Source organism: Netta rufina (assembly GCF_964035555.1).
Source record: "Netta rufina genome assembly, chromosome: 1".
Taxonomy (NCBI): domain Eukaryota; kingdom Metazoa; phylum Chordata; class Aves; order Anseriformes; family Anatidae; genus Netta; species Netta rufina.
In genome coordinates this window covers 52,541,533-52,568,085 of record NC_140123.1, presented here as the reverse complement: position 1 = coordinate 52,568,085, position 26,553 = coordinate 52,541,533, and the positions used below count along the sequence as shown (strand labels likewise).

The following is a 26,553-nucleotide window of genomic DNA, read 5'->3' as shown; positions in this document are numbered from 1 at the left end:
AGTAAATAAGAAAGGCAAATTAAGAGAATTCAAAAATGCATCTTGGCATCTGAAAATTCTTCAACTTTATCCAAAAAAATTACAACATCAGGTTAGGACACTTTCCCCTTCTACATATTTAAAATTGTGCCAGAGAGAAACATAACAAATCTCTTGATCTTTCAAGTGTTCTATTTCCCCCTAAGCCTATCTCACACAGACTTTCTTCCCCAACTGTCCCAGTGAGACTTTTAGCTTCCTTTTCATTTGATCCTTCCCTGACACAGCACACAATAAAATTCAATTTTCTTCCCCTAAGACAAAGGAGGAAAAAAAAAAAAAAAAAAAAAGCGCAACATACCTTAATGTTTGCTTTGAAAGGGGAATGGAGAGATCAATTTTAAATAAATAAACAAGCAGATAACTAGATAAATAAATCAATAAATTAATCAAATAATGAAAATAATCCAAATAATAATTTATGTCTAAAAACTTCAGTATTAGTAGTGGCACAAATCATCACTGTCACAGATAAACTTGCTGCTTGATTTTTTTGGATGACTGCATTGATAATAGCACTCAGGATTAGTTGAAATTCTGTATGTTGTTGGAAGCCAAACTATTCCCTAGAGGGTTAGCAGTACATTGAGCAGATTACAGTTACTACTTTTAGGTAATTTGTTTTCTGAAACCTCTTTTCTCATCTTCCCACACATTTTAAAATAAACAAATAAAAACTCCCATTTCTGAATTTTGTACTGTCATGCACAGTAGGATCAAGCAAAGGGATGAGGCAAAAGAGTAGAATTTCTACTATAGTAGAAATTTTACAGGTGTTACAGAAATGAGAGTCTATTGTGCCAGTTCATTTAAGCTCCATTTATGTTCGAAGTAGTTACCAAGACACTAAAAATGAACAAGTCCTGCCAGGCTTATTCAAAAGCATTTTCAGTAAACCAGCCTGCACTGCTTCATTTAAAAGTTACAAGTTTTAATTTCATGTGGGAATAATGGGAAAAGTTTATGTCTACCATGATTTTATCAGACTGATTTTATCCCCCCTCATCATGCAAGGTCTCTCTTTTTTATTTTTTTTCCCATGCATAATTGGCACACTTCATAGATACATCTCTAATCTGCTCAATTATCTACCTACACAAATTTTCAATTAAAGAATCATAGTATGCATTATGATCGTATGCACACTTCTTGAAAGGCCACAGTCCCTGTATGCAAGCTAAGAGTTTTGTTATCAGAAAGGGTATACACTGATTTTTACCTGACATTTCATCTTCACTGTAGCCCAGCATGAACATGAAATATGAAAGAAGCAATCCTTAGTCTATTTCGCTGACAAATATTTAATAGAACAGCAGTAGCTGTAAGTGTTGGTGGCCTTAGCTCTGAATTGAAATGTCAGTAGTAGAACTATAATGCAACGTCTATCTGTTCAGACACTTCAGAGAGTGAAATCTGAGCGCAATACTTATAATAAGACACTAGCATTTATCAGTGCACACAGGGACACACACACAAAAAAAGGTGCAAAAATATATGAATTATTGTAAGATGTTTTAAGATATGTTATTATCTATATTTTCAAAGGTCAAGTAATATATAATGGACATAGAATTACAGACTGAAAAATACTACCTGTTAACCAAATTAAAGAATTTTTAAAAATGTAAATTTTGTCCCTCCAAAGACGAAGCCTTCATTACAGAAAGTCAGTAATTATATTTGGAAGAAAAAGATACTGAATTCTGCATCATCTCATCAGCAAAAACCTCTTCCTCCACCTTTCCGGGTTATCTGGGTCCAAACCATTTGCTCTTTTCAATAAATATATTTCACTTTTCATGTTGTTCATGTAGTATAATATTAAATAAATTATATAACCATGTCTTAATTAGTTCTGGATGCTTTTAAAAAGCCATAGCTTTTTAAAGGGTATCTAGGATGTCAATATCAGGCTACCCATGTATAGATTGGACTACCACATGATATTTAGGCTTCTGCTCTCTCACCCACACATGCTTTATTTGACTTAAAGATATATTAACTCTGCTCTGGTTGATCTTCCACCATTTTCTTTATCCAGCATAAAAAAATTATCTTTATCTTTATATTCTTTATTCTGATCATTTAATGACTGAGTTTATTCCCTCTGCCCACTTTCTCAGCTTCTCTGATAAAATGTTCTGTTTTTATGTTCTCCTCCCCATACATTTACAGTGGACTTTCTCTAGGAAAAAGTCATGAAACAATCCAGCAAATTTTACTTTCCCATTATAATTCCTTCACAGATTGCCAATTCCAATGTTTCTCATCTGCCTTTTTAAGAGGTTTTATTTTGATCATCTGTATTAAAGCAACAGATTTGACTGCACTGTCAAACACAGAGCAGATGTCCAGGATATTCTTCCACTTTGAATCTCATTAGTGAAATCTAATGTGCTAATTTAATACCACTTTGGGGCCCAGAGAACAGGCATAGATAATGTATAAAATATGTATTTATCACGTCATCCTCTGCAGCCTTTTTCTCCAATTGCAATAGAGAGAGTGCTATAGTGTTCTGCTTGTAGAGGCATTAGCAAACTAAATTTTTACCCTGTAGGTAATTATAGCTATTACTTTCTTTAATAATAATAATAATAGGTAAGTAGAGTGTGACATATTTGATAGTAGATATGTGGGATGCCTTCCTTCTGGAGCAACAGCTAGATCTAGGCAGGATACCTTGGGGCATCTCAAAAAGCACTGAACACCTACATTTAGGCAACTAAATTCCACCCTGTTGTCTTGACCTCTACTGATTACAGCAGCCAGTGGCTCACTAATCCACTTGTACCTTGTGCCATGGGAGAACTCGAAGAGGAAAAAATAAATAAAATAAAATAAAATAAAATAAAATAAAATAAAATAAAATAAAATAAAATAAAATAAAATAAAATAAAATAAAATAAAATAAAATAAAACAAAACAAAACAAAACAAAATAAAATAAAATAAAATAAAATAAAACAAAATAAAATAAAATAAAATAAAATAAAATAAAATAAAATAAAATAAAATAAAATAAAATAAAATAAAATAAAATAAAATAAAATAAAATAAAATAAAAATATATTGGGAGGGATTGAGAAAAAGACAGTGTAATAAGTGAAAGTAAAACAAACAAAAACAAGGGATACAAAGGCAATCACTCACCACTTCCCACCATCAAACCAATGACCAGTCTCCAAGACATTAACTTGGAAAAACTATCCCTAAGCTTTATTGCTGAGCACCATGTCATATGATACAGAGTATCCCTTGGATTGGTTGGGGTCAGCTGTCCTGGGTGTGTTCCCTCACAGCATCTTGTGCATCCCCAGCTTCCCTTTTTTGTTTGTTTGTTTTTTTTTGTTTTGTTTTGATTTGTTTTGTTTTCCCCCAGCTTTTTTGAAGTAGAAAATTTTAGAAAGGTTTGACACAGATGACTGAACTGTGACTTTTTTGGAAAAAAAAAAAAAAAAAAAAAGAGCAGTATGTACTCAGTCATACTCTGTCGAAAAGCAACATGTATCTCTGTATCTTTAATATTTTTTTAAGCCCTTATCAAAAGCAGTCTACTTTAAATATGTGTTTTACTGGTGCTTTTACCAGTGAAAGAAATAAATAAGGAACGAAAAAAAAAACGAAAAGGAGAAAGAGAAATGAGCACTAAGCTATCTTGGCAGTGATCAGTCCTGATTAATTTAAAAAAAATACATACAAGCAGAGGTAAAATAATAAGATTATAAAAGAATGAGTAAATTAGCCAAGTGAGCTGGGGAAGAAAGAAAGAGAAGAAAACTGTACCTGCCGTACACATCACCAGTTTCTAAAGATTCAGTCAAAAGAATAATAATCAATATTATTTTTAAAAATGGGAATCAGTTCTTTTAATTCCAAGTATTGTCCGAGTATGTCTGTGACAGACAGAATTACATAATTGCTCACGCTGATAACAGTAGTGAGATAAGAAACATACTTAAATTCTCAGGAAAGAATCAAAAAAACTTCGTCAAAAACATCAAAAGCATCAAAAAACTTCAGATTCTTCTGTATTTTTCCGTACAGTAAAAATTGAATTTTATCCAAGAGTTATCCAAAGTTATTGAGAAAACCAGCTTAAGACTACTCCTAACTCATTAGTATCTCAACAAAATTCCTTCTATTTGTAGTATATGGGTAACTATCATTTGCACAATTAGTGTTTTCGGAGAATATCTTATATTTCTATCTCTGACATTTGTTTCCCTGGTAAGTACCCAGGGATATATTTAAATTACATAATTCTCTATTTTTTATTTGCAAATGTTATGCTTTCGCATTTTAATTTCGTGGTGAAGTTGGCAGTGTGATTCCAGCTCACTGTCTATAGTATGGTTTAGTTTTGTGACAAAGCTCTCAAATGTGTCTCAGAATCACATAGCAAATGTGATTAATGATCCCTTGGCAAAATTATCTGGGTTAGTAAACTTTTTTTTTTTTTTGTCCAAAATGTCATACTAAATATGATAAATATACATTTTATATAACAACATAATTATGTTTAACTGTGTATTTTATAAAGGTGTATTTATATATTTCAATGTTTTTTTCTCTTATGTAGAGAAATGTGAAGGTATAAACATTCTTATTTCAAGTCAAATGTACATAATAAAAAATAAACACATAATTCATAAGAGAAATTGTCCCAAAAGCAATGTGCACAAAATAAATATTCAGAGGCTATATAAATGCAGCAATGAAGAGGCCTGGGTCATGAAACTACAGCTCTCATTAGTTTTTGACAGATCGCAAGAAATAAATGGTGGTTGTAAATTTTTAACACTACTATAAAGCTGTTGTGACAAGAGGAAAAACTGGAAATGAAAAGGAATCAGACCGCGTTGTAAAACTATCTATGTAACAACATAATTTGCAACTAAGTATATTTTTGAAAGCTAAAGTTTCTGCTTCTTAGCAAGGATTTTATACTCAGATCTTAAGAGAAAAATAATGCTACCTACATCTCTTCACCTAATGAAGTTGGGAAAAAATATTTATTTCAGTTATCTTCAGAACTGTAAAAAAAAATATTCATTGATAAGTATATTTCTTTTAATATTTGCATTTTTTACAGAATACTATATGTGAGTATATTTTGACTCCTAACTGTCATGTAGTGGCCCAAGTAATCTTTCTACCTACAGGTACCTACAAGATTGCATCCAGATTTCGGACACCAATCATTATCTAAGACCTACTTCACCTTGGTAGGAAATAATCACAACTATATTTAGCTGCTGGAAAGTTAGTAACTTATGCTAAGCTTGCCTTTTTTTTTTTTTTTTTTTTTTTTTTCTTTTATGAAAAGTCCAAGAAGCACTTCCAGATATCTATCCATCTAAAGATAGACATCCAAAATAGTAAGGATGTCATCTTCTGAAAGAATCCTAGAATCATAGAATTCTATGGTTGATTCTATGAATGATGATTGATTCTACAAATGTCTCAGGTTAGAAGGGACCTTAAAGATCATCTAACTCCAACCCCCCTGACATAGACAGGAATGCTGACTCCATCAAGTGAGCCAAGGTCCCATACAGCCTAGCCTTGAACACCTCCAGGTATGGAGCATCCGCAGCTTCTCTAGGCAACCTATTCCATTGCCTCACTACCCTTACAGTGAAGAATTTCTTAATGTCTAGTCTAAATCTATCCTCGTTTAGTTTAAGACCCTTCCCTCTTGTCCTATCCTTATCTAAGCTAGTCAAGAGTCCTTCTCCATCTTTTTTATAAGACCCCTTGAAGTACTGAAAGGCCACAATGAGGTCTCCCCAGAGCCTTCCCTTCTCTAGGCTGAACATCCACAACTCTCTCAGCCTTTCCTCATGGTAGAAGTGCTTCAGCCCTCTAACCATCTTTGTAGCCTTCCTCTGGACTTACTTTAACAGGTCCCATCTTCACTGAGCTGAAGCCCCAAACCTGGATGCTGTACTCCAAGTGGGACCTCACAAGGGCAGAGCAGAGGGGGACAATCACCTCCCTTGACCTGCTGGTCACACCTCTTCTGATGAAGTCCAGGATGAAGTTGGCCTTCTGGACTTCAAGTGTGCACTGCTGGCTCATGTTGACCCTTTGTCTACCAGAACCCCCAAGTCCTTCTCCACAGAGCTGCTCTCAATGAGTTCTTCTCCCAGTCTGTACTCCTATCTGGGATTGCCCTGACCCAGGTGCAACTTGGACTTGTTGAACCTCATGCAGTTCAGATGGGCCCACTTATCCAGCCTGTCCAGGTCCCTTTAGATGGCATCTCCTCCTTCTTTGGTAACAACCACACCACTCAGCTTGGTGTCATCTACAAACTTGCTGAGGGTACACTCAATCCCATTGTCTATGTCTCTGATGAAGATATTTAAAAACATCAGTCCCAAGACAGACCCACAGAGGGACACTGCTTGTCACCAGTATCCACCTGGACGTAGAAACATTGACCACTACTCTCTGGGTACAGCCATCGAGACAATTCCTTATCCACTGAATGGTCCACCCTTCAAATCCATGTCTTTCCAATTTAGAGATTACGATGTCATGTGGGACCATGATAAAAGGCCTTACAGAAGTCCACGTAGATGACATCAGTTGTTCTTACCTTGTTAGCTGATGCAGTTACTTCAACATGGAAAGCCACCAGATTGGTCAGGCATGATTTACCCTTGCTGTCTGTCTCGGATCACCTCCTTCTCCTGCATGTATCCTTAACATTGCCTCCAGAATGATTAATTCCATGATCTTGCCAAGCACAGAGGTAAGGATCACTGGTAAGTAGTTCCCCAGGTCTTCCTTTCTACCCTCTTTCAAAATGGGAGTGATGTTTGTCTTTTTTGCCTTTTTTTGCGCAAGTCGATGGGGCCAGATGGGATCCACCCAAGGGTACTGAGAGAACTGGTGGAAGAGCTGGCCAAGTCGCTTTCCATCATTTATCAGCAGTCCTGGCTATCGGGGGAGGTCCCAGTTGACTGGAGGCTAGCAAACGTGATGCCCATCTACAAGAAGGGCCGGAGGACAGACCCAGGGAACTATAGGCCTGTCAGTTTGACCTCAGTGCCAGGGAAGCTCATGGAGCAGATTATCTTGAGAGTCATCACGCAGCACTTGCAGGGCAAGCAGGCGATCAGGCCCAGTCAGCATGGGTTTATGAAAGGCAGGTCCTGTCTGATGAACCCGATCTCCTTCTATGACAAAGTGACACGCTTGGTGGATGAGGGAAAGGCTATGGATGTGGTCTACCTTGACTTCAGCAAGGCTTTTGACACCGTTTCCCACAGCATTCTGCTCAAGAAACTGGCTGCTCTTGGCTTGGACTGGCGCACACTTCGTTGGGTTAAAAACTGGCTGGATAGCTGGGCCCAAAGAGTTGTGGTGAATGGAGTCAAATCCAGTTGGAGGCCAGTCACTAGTGGCGTTCCCCAGGGCTCGGTGCTGGGGCCGGTCCTCTTTAATATCTTCATCGATGATCTGGACGAGGGCATTGAGTGCACCCTCAGTAAGTTTGCAGATGACACCAAGTTAGGTGTATGTGTCGATTTGCTCAAGGGTAGGAAGCTGTGCAGGAGGATCTGGATAGGCTGCACCGATGGGCTGAGGTCAACTGCATGAAGTTCAACAAGGCCAAGTGCCGGGTCATGCACCTAGGGCGCAATAACCCCAAGCAGAGCTATAGGCTGGGAGAGGAATGGTTGGAGAGCTGCCAGGCAGAGAAGGACCTGGGAGTATTGGTTGATAGTCGGCTGAATATGAGCCAGCAGTGTGCTCAGGTGGCCAAGAAGGCCAACAGCATCCTGGCTTGTATAAGAAGCAGTGTGGCCAGCAGGGCTAGGGAAGTGATCATCCCCCTGTACTCGGCCCTGGTGAGGCCGCACCTCGAGTACTGTGTTCCGGTTTTGGTCCCCTCACTACAAGAAGGACATGGAGGTGCTCGAGCGAGTCCAGAGAAGGGCAACGAAGCTGGTGAGGGGTCTGGTGAACAAGTCCTATGAGGAGCGGCTGAGGGAGCTGGGCTTGTTCAGCCTGGAGAAAAAGAGGCTCAGGGGCAACCTTATTGCTCTCTACAGGTACCTTAAAGGAGGCTATAGTGAGGTGGGGGTTGGTCTGTTCTCCCATGTGCCTGGTGACAGGACGAGGGGGAATGGGCTTAAGTTGCGCCAGGGGAGTTTTAGGTTGGATGTTAGGGAGAACTTCTTTACCGAAAGGGTTGTGAGGCATTGGAACAGGCTGCCCAGGGAAGTGGTGGAGTCACCATCCCTGGAGGTCTTTAAAAGATGTTTAGATGTTGAACTTAGTGATATGGTTTAGTGGAGGACTTGTTAGTGTTATGTCAGAGGTTGGACTTGATGATCTTGAGGTCCCTTCCAACCTAGAAATTCTGTGATTCTGTGATTCTGTGATTTTTCCAGTCACCTGTGACTTTGCCTGACTGCCGTGATTTTTCAGATATGATGGAGAGTGTTTTGGCAACTACGTTAGCGAACTTCCTCAGCACCCCGGGATGCATGTCATCAGGGCCCATAGATTTGTATTTCTTAAGTTGCATCAGGAGGTCCTGAACTTGCTCTTCATTTACAGTGGGAGTGACTCCAGTACCCCAGTCCTCACCTAGAGGTTCAGGGACTGGAGAGATGGGGGAAACCTGCTTCTCTTAGGACTTGTGTTCCAGACACTTCACCAGCTTCGTAGACCCTTTTCTGGAGGGAGCTCCCTGTTCTGGAGGGAGCTTCTTCTTGGAGCCAAGGCCTTGATGTCTGTCTTGTAGGTAGGGGCCCGAACCTGAACAGAGTACTCAAGGTGCAGCCTTACCAGAGCAGAGTACAGGGGGTGATCATCTCCCTGGTCTTGCTGGCTACACTATTCCTGATACAAGCCAAGATGCCATTGGTCTTCCTGGCCACCTGGGCACACAGCCAGCTCATGTTCAAGCAAGCATCAACCAACACCCCCAGATCCTTTTCCTCTTCACATCTCTCCTGCCAAACTGCCCCAATCCTGTAGTGCTGCATGGCGTTGTTGTGCTCCAAGTGCAGGACCCAGCACTTAGCCATGTTGAACCTCATCCCATTGGCCTCTACCTAACCTGTCCAGGGCCTTCTGCAGGGCCTTCCTAAACTCCAGCAGATCAACACTTCACCTCAACTTGGTGTTGTCTACAAACTTACTGAGGGTGCACACAATTCCCTCATCCAAATCATCAATAAAGATATTAAAGAGGATGGGCCCCAACACCAACCCCTGGGGAACACCACTCATGACTGGTCATCAGCTGGATTTAACCACATTCACTGCCACTCTCCGGGTCTGGCTGTCCAGCCTGTTTTTAACCCAGCAAAGAGTATACCTGTCCAAGTCATGGGCTGCCAGTTTCCCCAGAAGAATACTGTGGGAGAAGGTGTCAAAGGCTTTGCTGAAGTCTAGACAGACTACATCAACAACCTTTTCCTCACCCACCAGGCATGTTACATGATTATACAAGAAGATGAGGTTGGTCAGGCAAAACTTGACTTTCATGAACACATGCTGACTGGGCCTGATCCCCTGGTTGTCCCGCACATGCTGTGTGATTGCATTCAAGATGACCTGTTTCATCACCTTTCCTGGTACTGAGGTCAGGCTGACAGGCCTGTAGTTTACCAAATCCTCCCTATGAGCCTTCTTATAGATGCGCATTATGTTACCAAGTCTCCAGGCCTCTAGAACCTCCCTGAATGACCATGTTCCTTGATAGATGATGGAAAGCAGTTTGGCAGTCACATCTGCCAGCTCCCTCAACACCCTCAGGTGGATCCCATCTGGCCCCATGGACTTGTGACAGTCCAGGTGGAGTAGCAGGTTTCTAACTGTTTCCACCTGAACTGTGGGGGGTTTCTTCTGCTCTCCGTTCCAGACTTCCAGGTCAGGAGGCTGAATACCCTGAGGATAACTGCTCTGATTATTGAAGACAGATGTGAACAAGACATTGAGAATCTCAGCCTTTTCCTTATCCTCAATAGTTATGTTCCCCCCTACATACAGTAAAAGATGGAGATTCTTCTTGGCCCTCATCTTACAGAATCACAGAATCACAGAATCACAGAATCACAGAATTTCTAGGTTGGAAGAGACCTCAAGATCATCAAGTCCAACCTCTACCTAACGCTAACAATCCCCACTAAACCATACCCCTAAGCTCTACATCTAAACGTCTTTTAAAGACTTCCAGGGATGGTGACTCCACCACTTCCCTGGGCAGCCTGTTCCAGTGTCCAACAACCCTTTTGGTAAAGAAGTTCTTCCTAACATCTAACCTAAAACTCCCCTGGCGCAACTTTAGCCCATTCCCCCTCGTCCTGTCACCAGGCACGTGGGAGAATAGACCAACCCCCACCTCGCTACAGCCTCCTTTAAGGTATCTGTAAAGAGCAATAAGGTCACCATCAATATATTTGTAAAAACATTTTTATTTTTTTATTTTTTTTTACCACAGTGGCCAGGTTGCTTATGCTGGGCTTTAGCTTTTCTGGTTTCCCTGCATATGCTAGCAACATCCTTGTACTGTCCCTGAACTGTCTGTCCCTTCTTCCACTGGACACAAACTCTCTCCTGGACACTCACAACCATGCAGGTCTTCTTCCCTGCCAGCTCATCTTATAGCACATGGAGACAGCCTGCTCCTGCACCTTTAAGACATCCTTCTTGAGGAGCACCCAGACTTCCTGGATGCCTTTGCCCTTCAGGACCGACTCCCAAGGGACCCTCCCTACCAGTGTCCTGAACAGTTCAAAGTCTGCCCTCCAGAAGTCCAAGGTAGAAGTTTTACTGACCCCTGACTTCACCAAGAGTCATAGAATCAAAGAATCATAGAATATGCTGAGCTGGAAGGGACCCATAAGGATCGCCAAGTCCAACTCCTGGCACCGCACTGGTCTAACCAAAAGTTTAGACCATGTGACTAAGTGCACAGTCCAATCACTTCTTAAATTCAGACAGGCTTGGTGCAGTGACTACTTCACTGGGGAGCCTGTTCCAGTGTGCAACCACCCTGTCAGTGAAGAACCTCTTCCTGATGTCCAGCCTAAACCTCCCTTGCCTCAGCTTAACACCCTTCCCACAGGTCTTATCACTGGTGATTAAGGAGAATAGGTTGGTGCCTGCCCCTCCACTCCCCCTTGCAAGGAAGTTGTAGACTGCGATGAGGTGTCCCCTTAGCCTCCTCTTCTCCAGGCTGAACAGAACAAGTGACTTCAGCCACTCCTCATACATCTTCCCTTCTAGTCCCTTTGCCATCTTTGTCACCCTCCTCTGGACACTCTCCAACAGTTTCACATCCTTTTTGTACTGTAGCGACCAGAGCTGCGCACAGTACTCGAGGTGAGGCTGCACCAGCGCAAAGTAGAGCAGGACAATCACTTCCCTCGACCGACTTAAATGCCATGCTTGATGCATCTCAAGATACGATTGGCCCTCCTGGCTGCCAGGGCAAACTGCTGCCTCATATTCAGCTTGTTATCAACCAAAACCCCCAGATCCCTCTCTGTGGGGCTGCTCTCCAGCATTTTGTCCCCTAGTCTGTACATATAGCCAGGGTTGCTCCTTCCCAGATGCAGGACCTGTCACTTCTTAAACTTCCTACAGTTGGTGATTACGCAGCTCTCCAATTTTTCCAGATCTCTCTGCAAGGCCTTTCCACCCTCAGCAGAGCCAACAGATCCTCCCAGTTTAGTATCATCAGCAAACTTACTCAAAACACCTTCTAGTCCTACATCCAAACCATTTATGAAAACATAGAAAAGGACTGGCCCTAAAATGGAGCCCTAGGGGACCCCACTGGTGACTGGCCACTGGCCTGATGTAATCCCATTTACCATAACCCTTTGAGCCCTACCCATCAGCCAATTGTCCACCAATTGTATGAAGTTTTTATCTAGCTGTATATCGAACATTTATTCGATGAGAAATCCTAACCTATGAGAAACAGCATTGAAAGCTTTACTGAAATCCAAAAAGATTACATCAACTGGTGTCCCTTTGTCAACTAGATGGGTGATCTTATCATAAATGGAATTTAAATTTATTAAGCAGGACCTACCTCTTGTGAACCCATGTTGGCTGTGACCAATGACTGCATTGTTCCCCAGGTACACTTCAATAACTCCCAGGATAATCTTCTCCTTAATTTTACCAGGTACTGACATGAGACTGACAGCCCTGTAGTTATCAGGGTCTTCTTTCTTACCCTTCTTCAAAATTAGCATCATTCTTCTTGAAAATTGCACAACATTCTTTACATTTTATATTAAATATCTTATGAGATATAAAACAGAGAAGAAATGTTAAAGAAAACTTTGAATGTACTTCAAAATGCTAAGAAATATAGCATAGTTATAAAAAATTAAAAAATTATAATTGATTAACAATGCAAAAAATGTTATGCAACTTTTTCCATTGATCTGATTTTAAACCCAGGACCCAAATATAAAATATAACTCAGCTGTTGTAAATGGCTCAGGATTCAAATTAGGATTAAATAAAAAAATAGGATTTATTAAAAGAATATAAAGGAATAGAGGTAAGCAAACAGCGCTGGGTGCACCGGGAGTCTCCGCTCCACCAGGACGCACACCAGTTACATCAAGCAGCTGATTTTTATGCTCCTAGACTAATACATATTCATTACTACTTCTAAAAAAATAGATTATTATAATTAGCTTCCGGGGTCCAGTCCCTCCTACTGGAGTATGCGCAGTCTCCTCTGGGGGTCTCTTCTGGGGGTCTCTAGGGGTCTTTCATGCAGAAGGCTCGTAATCTTCCCCTCCCCCTTTGTACTTACTTGGCACCATTCCAAGTTTATAGAACATTCTCTTCAGGTCTTGTCTCCCAGCTGTCCTTCAGCTTCTTTTTCCTTCCTCTTTATCTCTTGGCCCCCCTAACCAGATACCAAAGATCCGCATGGTATCCCATAACAGTCACTAGTTGTTATCAGTTGTTCTGAAACTCCCAGACATCAAACACAAACAGCTTTCTTATTTGACACTTCACGAGTAATTAAAACATTCTTCCCCAGCCATTCACAGACACATCTATAGCAGTGTTAAGTTAATCTCGAAGAAGACAGGAAAAAAGGCTGTAACTGTTAGAAATAGAAGTCCGGAATAACAAAAGCAAACAGGTTCATAAATTTAAGGAGTGTTTTCTGAAGACGTGATAAATTGACTAGAATGAGGGGGAGACTGGGACACACTGCATTTGTGGTTCAAGAATTAAATTGCCAGTGCAGGACCCAGAGGCAGACAGGATTCAAACAAAATTGTTCTTTATGAACACAAATTGTTAAAACATTCCTCACACAGCCTCCAGATGATGTCAGAATCTGTAGCTTGATAGCTTCAAAATATACTCTTCTCAATGCTAGTAGCCCTCAAGACTTCTGTTTTTTTGTTTTGTTTTTTGTTTGTTTGTTTGTTTTGGTGGTGGTGGTTGTTTTTGTTTGTTTGGTTGGTTGGTTTGTTTTGTTTTTACTGGGATTTTCTTGATCAGCTTGGAGAACAACTAGAAATGACTATTGTCCAACAGTTTTAGCTTTAGCCTAGCTTTGTACAATAGTGTGGTATAAAACTTTTTGTTACAATAACTTTGGTATATTTGTGCAACTATACAATTTCAAAAAACAAAAACAAACAACAACAAAAAAAAAAACGGTAGTTTTTCTATATAGTTAGGGGGTTATAACCCCGTAGACTGCAAAAGTCTATGGGCAACAATCCCCAGTAACCGCTGGGTCCATCTGAGTTACTGGATTCTTCCTATCATGACACCTTTCTCATTTCTTGCATGTCATCTTGTCTTGAGGACAGATTCTCAGATATATTTCCTGGCCTGTTTACTGAAACTGGGGTATTGAAGAGATACTTCTGACAGTGAGCTTCTGAACATATTGATGTGGGATAACATCAGTGTCCCCTGAGAAAAAAAAAGTAGTGTCTATTTCCAGCTGTTTATACAACACAAGTACAACAAGCCCTAAATAGAAAAGCATGATCATTACAGACACCAGAGAAATCATTCCCTGGAAGTACTTTAATTTTCAGTGTGTTAAGTGCCTTCTATTTGTTAAGTACTTTAATAAACCAGATGATTACTGAACAAATAGACTCAGTCCTGTTTGTATGAAGTGTTGGTGTTAAGCTCCACAGTAACAAGGATATACAATTCAGAGACCAATTCATCCTGTCCTAAGATTTGTCCATTCCTCTTGATTAAAAAGGAAGACTATACAAGAAGTAGCTCAGATTCTCTACCTGTCCTTGAGATTATTATTTTAGTGATCTATATTCAATAAGGAGCATTCAACAATCAGTTTTCCCCTTCATTCATGACCGGTGTTTCAGGGTACTTTTGAGTACCACTACACACACTTTATTTGACCATTTAAAAAAATAATAATAAAAAATGAAATTGCATTTGCAAAGCAGGCCAACTGGTACTTTTATTGCTTGTATTAGTGTATATATTTTTCTCTGTAGATATAAGGCAGAACATAGCCATTAGCACAGAGATTGTTCACTATTTTTATTAGTGTTTTGATAGACCTGAACATTGAATTTACAGAAATGTTTTTTACTTTGTGTTTTTTTCCCTCACAGAAATTCTATTGCTCTGGACGTGCAACTCATGACATGCAACTCATTTTTGCATGTAGTAAATTGAATCTGGAATAAAAATATATCTGAATTATAAAGTTTAAATCAGTTCCCCAATGAACTTATCCATGTTCAAAAGTTTCTGATAAAATCTTCCAGAGCAGCCCCATCTCCATTCTTAATAATAGTGTGATTGATCTGGAAGCATTAGAAAAGCTGAAATTGAAATTGCTTTACGTGAAAGGCTTAAGGAAAAAAAAAAAAAAAAAAAAAAAGGAAAAGAAAAGAAAAAAAAAAGTAACAGGGCTAGTCAGAACCTATTCTTCTAACAACCATCTGTTACATATGCATGAAGTCAGTCTAGTATTACTGGAGTGAAATTACATATTAGTGCATCCAGCACAGTCTTGTCCATAAACTGAAGTCATAGAAGAAAGATTGCTTACTGTTGAAAAAATATAGCTGTCTGATAAATGTTCATAAATTCATCAACTATCGAATTTAGAGGTTTTCCATTTCTGATTTCTAATTTCCAAATACCATACATCTTTTCTGCATCTGGAGTTTTTTTAGTCTTTCTGTAATCATGTAGCTGTAATATGAATGATATATTTAACTTGTTCAAAAAAAGCATGAGTTTTTCACATAAGAAATCAGACAGCATAAGATGGAAGCTTACTAACAGGAATTAATTATAAATATGAGAAACACAATAGCAAAAGAAATGAGTTTAGTCCACAAAAGAAAAAGCTGTGCATGTAATATTTCAGTTTTTACTATTTAATCTGTCAGAAGACATCTCAAGAACTGGAAAATATTATACAACAATTTTCTTCTCAGTACACTATGCTCAAATGGTGTTTTTTTTGTTTTGTTTTGTTTTTTAATCAAAGTTTTTGTTTCATAAGGCTGTATAGACAATAGTTTTAAGTACACTCATATTTAATTTCATATTCTAATGAGTGAACGATGAATGAGCAATTAAAATATAGTTGCTACATTATTAAGGAAATACTAAAAATGCTAAGAAGTTAAAATTATGCATAGCACATTAAATTTCCTTCTTCCCCATTCTTTTTCTTGTTTTCAAAGTTGTTTATTTATTTTGTTTAGAAAAGTTATTTGCTACAGTAATACATTGCAGCAAATATATACATTTCAGGTAATAAAACATATCCTAGGTAAGTATTTACTCATTTATCAACATATTTCAAAACTAATAAGTATTAAAAATCACAGATTACCAAAGGATTCTACAAAAGGATATTTTGAAGTAGATTCTGTTTTCAAAAATGCCTATATAAAACACTAAATCAAAATATGCTGTTGTTACACAGTAATGCTGCAGTTCCTTGGGATTCCAGTGTTTTCCCCAGAGATACAAAAATATACGTGTGTCTTCATTTTATTATCTCACCTGTTTCTTTCTCATTTCAAACTATTTATTTTTTTTATTTTTTTTTATTTTTATTATTATGCTGTAGAGAAAAGTAATCTCTTTTGTATTATGTGTCCAGAACATTTATAGATGCATTCAGAACTCTTTTTTACAGCACCTTAAGGATTAGACAGAGTTTTATTTCTGCTATTTTATAAGCAATTCTTTCAATAACTTGCAGGTATTCTGCTGATCAGATTCAAACAAGATGAATAAAAATATTCCCTCTGTTGCAATGATTTACAAGTTTTATTGCCTAACTCAATAAACTCAGAATATATCCTGTAGGTTATTGGACATCAGTGAGATGTGTGATATGAAGCTTTTTCTCCTAGCTAGTTTTATATTATCCAGTTTAGACACAAGAGAAGTATAATTTTACCATCCAGTTGATTTTTGCTTTATTTAAGCCAAGCACTATACTTGAGAAGTATAATGATAGAAAATTTGAAGACCTACTTTAAAAGACTAACAGTTATCTGCAAGAGTAATATGTAAAATGAGGAAGAGGGATGATATGCCTAAAATGTATTTGGATTATTTATTTAGTTAGTTATTTTTGCTTATACCACTCTACAGTGGCTCTAAACCTAATCACAGAATATCATTTTAATTCAAGGGTTAGACCTCCTTAAAAACCTCCTCAGAAAACTGATATTTCATGCCACAAAATGATGTATCTTCCATCTTGGCACACTTGTTAATGGAATTTTGTCCATTAGGCATAAGAGTTAATTCATTAATGTTGATTTGCATTACCAACAAAATAGTTGCCACTACTTCTGTGAAGTGTACCTTAACAAAATTTTAGAAGTTATATCAATGCCTAGAAATGGGATGACCGTCCACCTCATTTTCTGAATGTTGCAAGGTTCCACAGTTGATTATTGGATTCTTCTTCATCATAAAATAATAATAATAATAATAATAATAATAATAATAATAATAATAATAATAATAATAATAATAATAATAATAATAATAATAATAATATAGTAAATGAAAAAATAAGTTGAACAGACCGATCTTTTTCATATTCCAAACTACAGGCTGGTCAGCTCCACCTCCCACCCTGGGAGGGCGATGGAGCTGCTAATCCTGGAAACCATTTCCAGGCACAGGAAGGACAAGAAGTTTATCAGGAGTAGCCAGTATGGATTCATTAAAGTTTCACCAACGTGAAGTTGATGAAATCATGAAATGACTGGCTTGATAGCCAAGAGAATAGCAGTAGATATTGGCTACCTGGATTTCAGTAAGGCTTTTGACATCCGTAAGATACTCATAGAGCAGATGTTGATGTATGGTCTAGATGAGCAATGAGGTGGATTGAAAATCTGGGCTCAGAGAGTGGTGATTAGTGGAACAAATTGTGGGTGGAGGGCAGTAACTATCAGTGTAGCCCAGGGGTTGATATTGGATCCAGTCCTGTTTAATATCTTCATTAATGATCTGTATGATGAGGCAGTGTTCCCTCAGCAAGTTTCAGATGCCACAAAAGTGGAAGGAGTGGTTAACAGATGAGAGCTTTATTTTGCTATACTTTAACATGGTACAGAAATGGGCTGACAGGAACCTTATGCAATTCAACAAGGGGAAGTGTAGAGCTGGAAAGCTCTACAAAAGTATGAAAAGCTCTAGAAAAGTATGTGTGGGATCCAGGTGGACATGAAGTTGAACATGTGTCAGGTATGTGCCATTGCTGTAAAGAAGGCTAACTGTATCCTGGGGTGCATTAGGCAGAGTATAGCCAGCAGGTCGATGGAGGTGATCCTTCCCTTCTACTCAGTCCTGGTGAGGCCAGATATGGAGCACTGTGTGCAGTGCAGGAGCACCCAGTACAAGAGAGACATGGACATACTGGAGAGAATCTGGCGAAGAACCACAATGATGATTAAGAGCCTGGAGCAACTCTCCTTTGAGGAAAGGCTGAGACAGCTGGGATTGTTCAGCCTTGAAAAGGCTGAAGGGGAAACATCAGTTAATACAATACCTGAAAAGAGTATGTAAAGAAAATGTAGCCAGGCTTTTTACAGTGGTGCCCAGTGACAAGAGGCAATGGGCACAGTCTGAAACACAGGAAGTTCCCTCTGAATGTCAGAAAATGCTTGTCTACTCTGAGGGTGACCAAGTGCAAGCACAGGTTGCCAAGGGAGATTATGGAGTCTCCTTTTTTAGAGAGATTCAAAAGCCATCTGGACATGGTCCTATGCAAGTGGCTCTAGGTGATCCTGCTTAAATTAAGTAGGGCGGTTGGACCAGATGGCCTCCAGTAGTCCCTTTCAACCTCAACTATCCCATGATCTGTGATAAAAATTCCTAGTCTAGAAACCTGTATTCACTTAGGTTTTTCTACCCAGCTGATCTCTTTGTTCTACCCAGACCAATTTCAGTCCATCCATGTTTCTATTAACATGTAAATGAGTGTGGCAAGGAAACATGGTGCTCAGATCACGAAGCATTTACATTTGGAAAGTCTTCCTGTCATTCTGGTCCACTTTTGTAACTACATTTTATCAGAAATTCGCTAGTCTTCCAACCCTTTCCAATTAAGGGTTATCTGAAAAGTTCTGACTGATAGAATAACATCTGTGAGACTGTATTTTTTTTCATCTCACTTCTTGACTTGAGAAAAATGAGATGATACCATAGAGACCTGAATGATAGATCACCATTAGCATTTTATTTCAAGCACAAAATGTGCTTTTGAAGTTAATTTTCCAATCATCCCCATTTACCTGATTTAGTTCATATGGCAGATTTTGGAGAACAGTAAAAAAAAAAGTCCTTATTTGGATGAAACTGGAAGAGTCACTCTAGGAGTGAACTTACTGCATTACAATGACTAACATTCAGACCACAGGATCAGCCTGGAGCTAGATAGCACAACGCTACAAGTATGTATCATAGAATCATAGAATCATTAAGGTTTGAAAAGACCTCCAAGATTACCAAGATCAACTACCCTACCACCAACATCACCCACTAAACCATGTATCTAAGAACCATGTCCAACCTTTCCTTAAACAACTCCAGGGATGGTGACTCCATCACCTCCCTGGGCAACTCATTCCAATGCCTGACTACTCTTTCTGAGAGTATCTTCTAATTTCCAACCTAAACCACCCTTGGTGCAACTTGAGGCCATTCCCTATTGTCCTACCACTAGTTATCTGCAAGAAGAGGCCAACCTCCTGTAGTGGGTTTACGTGGCAAGGTTTTTGTAGCAGCGGGCCATAGGGGTGGTTTCTGTGAGAAGGATCTAGAAGCTGCCCCATGTTTAGTAAGGGCCCCACTGCTGACCAGAGCCAAGCCAATAAGTGATGTTGTTTTGTGCCTCTGTGAGAGAATATTTAAGACAAAGAAAAAAAATGCTGTGACACAAAGCAGCTGGGAGAGTGAGAGGAGTGAGGAACAGCCTTGCAGGTGCCAAGGTCAGTGAAGAAGGAGGGGGAGAGGTGCTCCAGGCACCGGAGCAGAAGTCCACTGTGGTCTGTGGTGAGGACCATGGTGAAGTAGGATGTCCCCCTGCAGCCCATGGAGTACCATGGTGGAGCAGGGTTCCACGCTGCAGCCCGTGGAGGAGACCACGGTGGAGCAGGTGGCCCTGCACCAATGGAGGCTGCCGCCTGCGGAAGACCCCTGCTGGAGCAGATTCTGGGCCAGACCTGTAGCCCGTGGAGAGGAGCCCACGCAGGAGCAGGTGACCTGGCAGGAGCTGCTGCCCATGGGGGACCCAGGTTGGAGCAGTTTTCTCCTGAGGGATGGACCCCATGGTACGGACCCATATCTGGAGCAGTTCTGGAAGAGCTGCTGCCTGATCATTTCATCAAGGACTGCATCCCGTGGGAGGGACCCCACAGCACAGGGGACAAGAGTGACCGAGAAGGAGTGGCAGAGAAGAAGTACTGTAGACTGACCATAACCTCCATTCCCCTGTTCCCCTGCGCCGCTGGGGGGTGGAAGGTGCTTTTGGTTTCTTTTCTTTGTTTCTCACTAGCTTGTTAGTAACAGGCAATAAATCTTACTATCTCCCCATGCCAAGTCTGTTTTGCCCATTACAATAATTACTGCGTCATCTTCTTGTCCTTATCTCAACCTTCGAGCCCTTTTCATCGTATTTTCTTCCTGTTCCTCTTTGAGGAGGGGGAGTGAGAGAGCAGCTGTGTTGGAACTCGGCTGCCCACTCAAGCGGAACCACCACACCTCCAGCTCCCCACAACTTCCTTTCAGGTAGCTGGAGAGAACAATAACGTCTCCCCTAAGCCTCCTCTTCTCCAGACTCAACAACTCCAGTTCTCTCAGCTGTTCCTCACAGGTCTTGTGTTCCAGGCCCTTCACCAGTTTCGTAGCCCCTCTCTGGACACGTTCCAGGGCCTCAGTGTCCTTCTTGTACTGAGGGGCCCCAAAGTGAACACAGTACTTAAGGTGTGGCCTCAACAGATCTGAATACAGGAAGACAATCACCTCCCTCTTCCTGCTGGCTACACTATTCCCAATACAGGCCAGAATGCCATTGGTTTTCTTGGTCACCTGGGCACACACTGTCGGCTCATGTTCAGGTGAGCATCAATCAGCACCCTCAGATCCTTTTCCTCTGCACCACTTTCCAGCCACTCTGCCCCGAGCCTGTAGCTCTTCATGGGGTTGTTGTGATTTTATTCATAAAAAGATTACTTTCTAGGAATAACTAACTTTAACAAATGCATGATATGTACAACCTTTTTTGTTTTGTTTTGTTTTACTGAAAAATAACATCCAAAATGGCCAGCTGTAGAGAGTGGTATGGTTTAGTAAATTTCTTAATTACTAACAGTAAACACACACACACACACAAAATAAATAAATAAAAAATAAAAATACTTGAGCAAAACCCTTTGACAGAGTCTGGCAGTGGTGGTGTTCTTCATGTTAGCAGGAAGGAAGCCCAGCTGGGAGTGGTTTGTCAAGAAATCATCATGGACTGCAGAATGTCATCTTTCCAGTCCCAGACAGAGGGAGAAGAAGAGCTGTGGAAGCAGCAGGTTATGCTCAACCGAAGACCAAATCACACTTAGTCTCATACTGATTCTTAAGAATACAGGAGTTGAACAATTTCATGGTCTGTGTAAAAGAGCTTAACAGGGCACTTTCAGGTAGAGTTATCCTTAAGCACAGTATGGCAAGAAAATGGGTCTTATAAGATATTAAATGACTCGCGTAATGTGCCGTGAAGCATGATGACTGCTTCACAATGAGATGAGTTTTCAGGATTGCTCTTGTTGGTGGTGCATAAGCAAGAAGCCAAAGGACAGGGAGATTTACTGAAGGATCAAAGATGTGGAAGGGAAGTGGCAAAAGGACTAACAGTCTGTCACTCTACTTTTTCTTACAGTGCTTAAGATTATACACAGAAAATTGCTGCAAAGCTTTCCATCATCTTTCTGGCTACATCCAGTCTGTGATGTTCTTCAGGTACTTCAACAGTAAAAGAGGATAAATTGTTTTTAAAAATATTCCTTTTATTTGCAGTTCACAGAGGAAGAAGAAAAAGAAGGAAGGAAGGAAGGAAGGAAGGAAGGAAGGAAGGAAGGAAGGAAGGAAGGAAGGAAGGAAGGAAGGAAGGAAGGAAGAGAAAGAGAGAAAGAAAGAAAAAGAAAGAGAGAGAGAAAAAGCAAGAAAGAAAGAAAGAAAGAAAGAAAGAAAGAAAGAAAGAAAGAAAGAAAGAGCAAACTATTTTCAATTTAGTTCAAAGTTAAGTCCCCCTCCCCCCCCCAAAAAAAAAAAAAAAAAAAAAAAGTGCAGGTGGTAGGCTCTTTTTAACCCAAAAGACTTGAAATATTCATTGATGCATGTCAGAAGACCCAAAAGCTACCACAATAAAAAGGAATGAAATAGCAAATAAATTTTTTCAGAGCAATAACTTCTTCATGAAATTGTTTACATGTTTCTGTAGGCAGATTATTTGGGGTCTTAGGACAAGTTGTTGTGGTGGTTTTACCGTACTGGGCAGCTAAACCCCACAACCACTCTCTCACTCCCCCTCCTTTAGATGAGGAGGGGGAGAAGTAAAGCAAAGAACAACTCACGGGTTGAGATAAGGATAATTTAATTAAAGGGAAATAATAATAACAATTAAATAAAGACTACCATGAACTAAACAATTTAACTAAGGGGAAATAAAAAGGGAAAGGGGAAAAGGGAGGGGAAAAGGGAAAAATAAAAAGAAGGGAGGAAAACAAACAAACAAAATAAATGAAGGCTATATGGAAGTGCAGAGGAAAGAAATTACTCTCTACTTCCCACAAATGAGCGATGATTGACCACGTCCTTGAAGCAAGGCCTCAACGCATGCAGCCGGTGTTCGAGAGGAGGACCAATGTTTTCCCAATGAGAGCCCACCCCTCCCCTCTTCTTCCTGTTTCTACCTTTTATTGCTGAGTGTGACACCACATGGTATGGAATATCCCTTTGATTGGTTTAGGTCAGCTGCCCTAGTGATGTTTCTTTCCTCACTTTTTGCCCACCCCCTAGGAGGGTTAGAGAAAGGCCCAATGCTGTGCCACTGCTGCTCAGCAGTAGACACAACACTGGTGTGATAACACTGCTGTTCCAGCTACAAGTACAGAGTACGGCACTGTATGGGCTGCTGCCGGGAAAGTTAACATTCCAGCCAGACCCAGTACAGTTGTAAAAGTGTGATTTTGCAAACTGTTTCTAATTGTAAAGTTTAACAAAAAAGATTTGTTGCTTGTCTCTGTGTAGAAAGCAATTACTATTTTTACCTTCGTAACTTTCTCTTGCTGTGCTTGATAATGTATTATATAAATTTATCTCTTTTGCAGTTCAGCTTAAGGTGTGCTGCATTCTTTAGATTAGTATTATGCTTGCTGAAGAGTACTGGATGTTAATGAGATGTGATATTACTCTTCCAGACAGTTAATAATAATTACAATCTCTAAATTGTTCTGTCCTCACACAATGCTTTTATCTTTTTAATTTTCATTAACATTACACAAAAGCCTCAAATAAGGATTATGGTCCTAAATTCATGATTCTGAAATATTTAGGGGGTTTGGAGATTGTTTTTTTCTTTAGGATTAAAGTTATATAAAATGCACAAGCAAAGGAACATTCATGAAAACATGATGTCTTCTTGTTCACAGCTAAGAGTCCTACTTATCAGATGCAGAAACATGTTACTTCATGAAGCTTTCCACAGGATTTTGTGAATCTGAGCTTCCTCCATGAAAAGAGGTCTGGCTTCAACAGGAAATAGAGGCAGCTCCCATCCACTCCATCCTAACTTATGGCAGGAGTTGCTGACTCAGCCCCAGTTTAGGCTACTAAGAAATAAAACCCAGGTCTCCACTCTTGAAAAAACGGCCTTAGCCTTAAAGTTACTGCACAACATCTTGGCAGCATCAAGACTATAAGGCTGCCTTTTGAAAGTAAAAGGCTAAGACAGACATGGTAAAGGGGGAGTGTAGCTCTGGTTACAGAAGTGTGTTTCGTATGCTTGCAGTTGGAAGTTCAGAGGTGAAGTACAAGTGAGCCACTGTTTCAGAAATACCCCTTGTTTCCATGCCCTGTGCATCCATATCTGTACCCTAAGACTTGCAATGACACTTTGTGGTACCCCATTTCCTTGATTCTACTCACTATGTCAAACTTATCACAGAATCACAGAATCACAGAATTTCTAGGTTGGAAGAGACCTCAAGGTCATCGAGTCCAACCTCCAACCTAACGCTAACAGCCCTCCACTAAACCATATCCCTAAGCTCTACATCTAAACGTCTTTTGAAGACTTCCAGGGATGGTGACTCCACCACTTCCCTGGGCAGCCTGTTCCAATGTCTAACAACCCTTTCAGTGAAGAAATTCTTCCTAACATCTAACCTAAAACTCCCCTGGCTCAACTTAAGCCCATTCCCCCTCGTCCTGTCACCAGGCACGTGGGAGAACAGGCCAACCCCCACCTCGCTACAGCCTCCCTTGAGGTACCTATAGAGAGCGATAAGGTCACCCCTGAGCCTCCTCTTCTCCAGGCTGAACAAGCCCAGCTCCCTCAGCCGCTCCTCGTAGGACTTGTTCTCCAGGCCCCTCACCAGCTTCGTCGCCCTTCTCTGCACCCGCTCAAGCACCTCCATGTCCTTCTTGTAGCGAGGGGCCCAAAACTGAACACAGTACTCGAGGTGCGGCCTCACCAGAGCTGAGTACAGGGGGACGATCACCTCCCTCGCCCTGCTGGTCACGCTGTTCCTGATACAAGCCAGGATGCCGTTGGCCTTCTTGGCCACCTGAGCACACTGCTGGCTCATATTCAGCCGACTATCCACCATCACTCCCAGGTCCTTCTCTGCCTGGCAGCTCTCCAACCATTCCTCTCCCAGTCTGTAGCTCTGCTTGGGGTTATTGCGCCCCAGGTGCAGGACCCGGCACTTGGCCTTGTTGAACTTCATGCAGTTGACCTCAGCCCATCGGTGCAGCCTATCCAGATCCTCCTGCAGGGCTTTCCTACCCTCGAGCAGATCGACACACGCACCTAACTTGGTGTCATCTGCGAACTTACTGAGGGTGCACTCAATGCCCTCGTCCAGATCATCAATGAAGATATTAAAGAGGACCGGCCCCAGCACCGAGCCCTGGGGGACGCCACTAGTGACTGGCCTCCAACTGGACTTGGCTCCATTCACCACGACTCTTTGGGCCCGGCTATCCAGCCAGTTTCTAACCCAGCGAAGCGTGCGCCAGTCCAAGCCAAGAGCAGACAGTTTCTTGAGGAGAATGCTGTGGGAGACAGTGTCAAAAGCCTTGCTGAAGTCAAGGTAGACCACATCCACAGCCTTTCCCTCATCTACCCAGCGCGTCACTCTGTCATAGAAGGAGATCAGGTTCGTCAGGCATGACCTGCCTTTCATAAAGCCATGCTGACTGGGCCTGATCGCCTGCTTCCCCTGCAATTGCTGCATGATGACTCTCAGGAGGATCTGCTCCATGAGCTTTCCTGGCACTGAGGTCAAACTGACAGGCCTGTAGTTTCCCGGGTCTGTCCTCCGGCCCTTCTTGTAGATGGGCGTCACGTTTGCTAGCCGCCAGTCGATTGGAACCTCCCCTGATAGCCAGGACTGTTGATAAATGATGGAAAGTGGCTTGGCCAGCTCCTCTGCCAGTTCCCTCAGTACCCTTGGGTGGATCCCATCCGGCCCCATCGACTTGTGCACATCTAAGTGCCGTAGCAGGTCACCAACCAGTTCTTCATGGATAATGAGGGCCACATCCTGCTCCCCATCGCCTTCCACCAGCTCAGGGTACTGAGTATCCAGAGAACATCCGGTATTGCCGCTAAAGACTGAGGCAAAGAAGGCATTGAGCACCTCCGCCTTTTCCTCATCTCTTGTAACTAAGTTTCCCCCCGCATCCAGTAAAGGATGGAGATTCTCCTTAGTCCTCCTTTTTGTGTTGATGTATTTATAGAAACGTTTTTTGTTATCTTTAACGGCAGTAGCCAGATTGAGCTCCAGATGAGCTTTGGCCTTCCTAATTTTGTCCCTGCACAGCCTCGCTACTTCTTTAAAGTCCTCCTTAGTGGCCTGCCCACTTTTCCAAAGCTTATAAACCCTCTTTTTCCTCCTAAGATCAAGCCACAATTCTCTGTTGAGCCAGGCCGGTCTTCTTCCCCGCCAGCTCGTCTTTGGGCACGTGGGGACAGACCGTTCCTGCGCCATTAAGACTTCCCTCTTGAAGAGCGCCCAGCCTTCCTGGACCCCTCTGCCCTTCAGAACCACCTCCCAAGGGACTCCACCAACCAGTGTCCTGAGCAGCTCAAAGTCAGCCCTTCGAAAGTCCAATACAGCGGTTTTACTGGTCCCCTTCCTGGCCTCGCCAAGAATAGTGAACTCCACCATTGCGTGGTCACTCTGCCCAAGACAGCTCCCGACGATCACGTCCTCCACCAGTCCTTCTCTGTTTGTGAAGAGAAGGTCTAGCGGGGCACCACCCCTGGTAGGTTCACTAACCAGCTGCGTCAGGAAGCTATCTTCCACGCTCTCCAGAAACCTCCTAGACTGCTTTCTCAGGGCTGTGTTGTGCTTCCAGGATATGTCAGGGAAGTTGAAGTCCCCCACGAGTACAAGAGCTGATGATTTAGCAACCTCTGTCAGCTGCCTGTAGAATTCCTCATCCGTCTCCTCATCCTGGTTCGGCGGTCTATAGCAGACCCCGACCAGGACACTAGCCTTGTTGTCCCTGCCGATCCTAACCCAAAGGGACTCGACCTTGTCATTCCCAACCTCGAGTTCTACAACCTCGAAAGACTCTCTAATATAGAGAGCCACACCACCACCCCTTCTATGCTGCCTGTCCCTTCTATAGAGCTTATAGCCAGGCATTGCAGCACTCCAGTCATGAGACTGGTCCCACCACGTCTCCGTGATGGCAACCAAGTCGTAGCCTGCCTGCCGCACGATGG

The 26,553-nt window shown here is 41.5% G+C and overlaps 1 protein-coding gene across 1 annotated transcript in view; it reads right to left on the bottom strand.

Annotated features, from left to right (window-relative positions):
* Nucleotides 1-26,553, bottom strand: part of GPC5 (glypican 5) — a gene marked incomplete at both ends in the record, with an annotated part of 756,320 nt that overhangs the window by 229,622 nt on the left and 500,145 nt on the right. The window lies entirely within an intron of this gene.